The following is a 5,165-nucleotide window of genomic DNA, read 5'->3' on the forward strand; positions in this document are numbered from 1 at the left end:
ACTCTGGTTCACTGGCAGAGATCACCTATCAGATTACTTTGAACATGGGACCTATGGATTACCTAATCATGTCAGCCCCTTTGAATGACCCTTCGTGTATGTTGCTCTACACAGTGTGCAGTTTCCTTCAGGTTCAGTTTTAACAGACTTTCTGCATTTTCGTCCTAGTTTCTGATGAACCACAGAGGCTTAATGACAGGATCCGCCATTTAAAAATGATACCTACACATAATCTGTTTCATCTCTTTATTTCACTTGCTCTACTTTTAAAATTATTCCAACTCTAGTTGATACATTTTTATATTTGACTGATTCAAACAAATTCATAATCTGCCATGATCACTGTAGAAAGCCTGAACCCTGTGCATAGGGTTTTCAAACTTCCTTTTATTTTCATCACATTTCTATGTTTATTATGATTATTATTTTCTTTTTTTTTCTTTTTTTTTTATTTTGGCTCAACACATTTAGTCTTGGCAGCATGGTAGGCTGTGAATTTATATCCCTGCTTTTGGAAATTTGTCATTTAAACTAGGTCAGTCTGAAGCAATCACAGGAAAACCCTCCGTGCTACAAAAGAAGAAGAAGCAGTAGAGCTAATACATTGTTTAAAGATATGTATATTTTAAAAAGAGGGGGAAAAAAGTATTGTTATAATCAGATACTGCGCCCGGATAACCTGAGATGTTTAGAGAGAGATCTGTGAAACTACACTGAAGATAGGAGTTTATTTTAGATATAGGCTTGAGTGAGCCTCATTAATAATCAGTTTATGATTATTTCCCTCCTTCAAATCCAGTGTGCAACAGCTTATATGCACCACTTTTGTTCACAGAAAAGTGTTTCTCTTTTCTTTTTCTTAATAATTTAAGCAACTGCATTTTTGCACTTACAAGGAGCTTGGTGAAATTGCAAAACTTTTTACTTTTTATCCACAAGTTCACATATGAAGTCTCAATGGTTGAAGGTTCTAGAAACCATTTCTGAACCTTAATCCACCTGACAGAGCACAGCAACACGTAGAGTTGAACATTTTTTCTGCTTCAAAGCCATTATTTCTTTATAACGTGGTTCATGTTATGACCAGAAACTAGGCAGTGTTAGGCGTCTAGTTAGCTTTAGACTGAAAAAGCCAAAACTGGAACCTGCATGTGTAGAGTTTGTTTTCTGAATCTGCAGGCGTACTTTGACTTGTCTACAATGTATTTGCCTCTTATTTTATAACTTTTGAAAGAGGATATTCAACAGCTAACAGGATAAAAATCCTACAGAACATAGATTAAATGGATGAAAAGTTATTGTTTGCATATTAAGCCATAAACTTATACAAGATTCACTCTTTAATGAAACCAAAAATGTGTGTGTGTTTTTTTTAAGAAATCTTTTGATGTATGCATCAAATGTGATTTAAAACACTCATTATAAAGTTGTTTGATTTTATTTATTTGCGCTTTGCACTCAATTACTGGCTGCTCACTGTACGAAGCAGCCCCCCTAACATGAGGTTACTTTCCCTGCTGGGATGATATTTTCATCTTGACATATATTGTCTCTGTTATGTTGTTTTTATTTGTCAGCAAAATGGGAAAAATATGGTTGATATTCAAGCCCTTTCCTCCTCCGTATGCTGTGCTGATAGATGCCATACTCCATGAAACCATGGATCATTGTTTAAATTTGTGTGAGCTTATATTAAGAAATCTTTGAGTGTTTAGCTCTTGGTGGCCATGGCGATTGATTAATGTCCTTGGTCTGTAAGTACAGGAACCAATCAAACAAAATTTACAAATTCACATTTTCACCATTAGACCATTATTCAGGTGTGGAAAGCCAGTCATGTTTTGTATCTTGTTAGTATTTTTCTTAGACATAATTTAAACTCCTCTTAATAACAGTGTTTGGGCTTCCTGTGTTTCTAAATGTCTAAAATTATTTGTGCAAGGATATGCACAGATTCTGAAGAAAACAGCTGACTCATCAAATAAAGATCTTACATTGTAATCTTGTACACAGTACAAAGTGTTTACAGGAGTAAATATGGATGCAAAATCAGATGAAATACACTTGAGATGGATGTTACTTTACAAAGTAGTAAATAGTTTTCCATTTTAGCACCAGGTATGGAAGTGGCTTACAGTCTAACTATATGGAGTTGTGGTGTCCATTATGACTATTTATAGTTTTTCCTAAAAGTGGTACGCTTTTGGTAAAACCGAATGATAATTACAAAGAAAAGACATGCCACTATATTTAAGCAGTTTTATATTAGTTCCTCATTAACAAGGTCTAGTTCATTTATCATAATTGGTCTGAAAATTAGTTTAACAATGTACATTATTTGCTGTTGAGCATAATTAGTAATTGTCCCGTTGCCTGGCATCTGTTTTTATTCCTTCCTGGTGTCTTGTTTCCCCTATAAACTATATTCTATAATGATTGAATTCACACAACAACTCCTCTCATTTACAAAATTGATTGCTTTTATATGAAAATACTGAAACTTTGCTCAGTGGTCCATGTAGACTTGTTTGTAATTACAGTGCATTTCAGCTCTCTCTCTCTGGCGACTTCAATCCACAAATGAAGCAGCCGCCAGCTGAGTCGGTGTTGTTCTGTGACACATCTCCAATGAACCATTCTGACTCCAACTTTCTCTTTGCGTATGTATTTTGAAACAAAAAAAAACTTTTTTTTTGCCATCCATCAAAACAAGTAGAGTGTATATTGACTTGTCGCTTTTAATTAGGACTTCAGGAGAAGAATGTAATGTGGATTCAAAGCATGGAAGAAGAAGAAGAAAAGAGGAAGTGGAGGAAGATGAAGATTACAAGAATAAGACGGTAAGGAAAAGGGGCATTTGTTGATTTTTTTTACTTCTTTTATTCTACCTTCTTATTCTTCATTGTCCTTCTTCTGTTTTGATGCCAAGTGTGGTGGTAGCTGTCACCTGATTATCTGGCCAATCAGGCTAATCAGAAGAGCCACCGCCCCCAACTAACCAATACGCCCACTAAACCCAGAGAGCAAACGCAATTTTCTGGTGAGAGCGTACAGATGTGTTTACTGTTCCACATGCTGCATTCAAGGGCCTGCAAATAAATGGAAACGCGGCCGCATTTCTAGGTGATCTCTCGGTTTGTATGCGTCGTTGGGATTTTTGACAGGAATGCGTCGCCATAGAATATCTTCCTTTTGTCTTCTTATATCGCAGCTAATAGAATGCAGAAAGAAAATCTTCTCATCCCAAGCCAAGGAGCATGTTGTTGCTTGTTTTATTTTTGCTCCACAGTAACATGTGAAAAACTACAAATGGTGACAGTTGATGGGAATTGGAGGAGGATTACCAAAATCTGTGATGCAACACACCCCAAAATCCCAGATAAATATGGGTTCATCTGCTTGCATAAAATATTATTCTTAGAAGATGATAGATTGTTTTTCCTCTGTTTTGTTCTCCGCTTGTTTTAACAAAAAGTAGGTTTTCTCTACATATTCCTATATTTTTTTATTACATCTTTTTATTACATCATTATTATTTTGATACCACAATAATGCAAAAATCATTAAAACCTAAAAAAAAAAAAAAAAAGAATCTTTTGAAAGACAACATTTGATTATTGCAAATGATGGTCTTCCTTTTTCCTGGTCATACTGCACGATGTGACTCTTGTCTGAATAGACTTGGAAGTTAGTGTCACAGAATGCTCTCTGCACAAAACGCTGATCCTCAGTTATAGAAAATCCAACTAATGCTACAGCATCTCAAAAATAATTGTCACCAGAGAACCAGTGAGAATGCAGCAGCTGTACAAAATTGTGTACGAAAGCAAGGCTGCAGCTTCCTTTAGAAATACAGAAGCATTTCATTGTCCAGCATGCTTCGCTAAATGAAAGCAGCACTAAGGCAAATTATTTTTGAAAAGGTAGCAGATGATCTCTCTTTTGTCAAACTTTGTTTTCCTCCGAGATATCCAGATTGGTATTAATATTAAATATTCAAATACACCAGCAGTCAGTAAGCATTAGCTGATGACTGGATATACAGAGTTTCTTATTCTTCATGTATTGTCACATCACTACCATAAACTTCAATATATTTCATTGGCATTTTATGTGACAGCCACCTAAAAGTTCTGCAAAGTTGAAATCTTTTTTTTTTTTAAGTAAACATTAGGAAAGTTTACTATTCTGCCCCTAACTTAAGCAAATTCGAGATCAAATTTGAATATTTATCAGATAATTCCAGAAAAAGGCAAAAATACAGAATAAGGATGGGTACAGGATGAAATAGCAGTATACACACATTATCCTTTGAGAGTTTTCTCAATGTTTTCAAAGCACCCATACGCTCTGAGAAATTATTAGATGCTCCTTTACTCTTCTTTTCTTTTCTTTTTTTCTTTTCTTTTTTGCTTAAAATGACTTTAAAGAAAATGAGTTGGAAGTAATGTAGCTTTTCATCAGCAGACAGTCGAAAGACACACAAATGAACACTCTACGATTATATACCTTTATCATCAGCGCATTTCAATGACTGATTTAGAAAGAAAAGAAAGCAACAATCCTACCTCTGGGTGCACGAGGCAACACTTACCTGTCTCAATATCTGCTGTTAAAAGATGTGCCAAACATCCATTGTGTCCTTGAATAGGAAATTACGTTGGAGTGTTTCATGATGCAACATGCAGTCGCAGTCACTATCATCTTCTCCACAATGGAGAGCAAAACAAGCCGGCAGAACAAAACAAAGGCAAAGCACCTCTTGGCGAAGCAGTCACAAGACTTTGAAGTTATCTAACATTTCTTCAGAGAGACCGACTTTGATGTTCAGAAAGCTCCTCTTGAACAGTGACATATTCCCCTGGAAATAATTGTCAAAAATGTTCGTGAGCACCCCGACTGCCCTGAAGGCAGTATAGATTTGAACTGTTGTTATTCTTTGTTCAAAATGTTCTGCCCCCCTTTAAGCTTTTGTTTGGAATTACAAGGTTTTTTGGTTGTTGTTTTTTTAGGTTTGTTGAGTTGAGAAATTCACATAAAAAAAGGAAAAAAAAAGCTGTCATCTGTGATAAGAAACAAATATCTGTTGATTTTATTTTGTTCAAGTGAATAAATCAGGAACGATCTTTTGGTGGATCACCTATGTTTTCAATTTCAATTATATA

This window comes from Poecilia formosa, unplaced genomic scaffold, assembly GCF_000485575.1.
Source record: "Poecilia formosa unplaced genomic scaffold, Poecilia_formosa-5.1.2 Scaffold414, whole genome shotgun sequence".
Lineage (NCBI taxonomy): Eukaryota > Metazoa > Chordata > Actinopteri > Cyprinodontiformes > Poeciliidae > Poecilia > Poecilia formosa.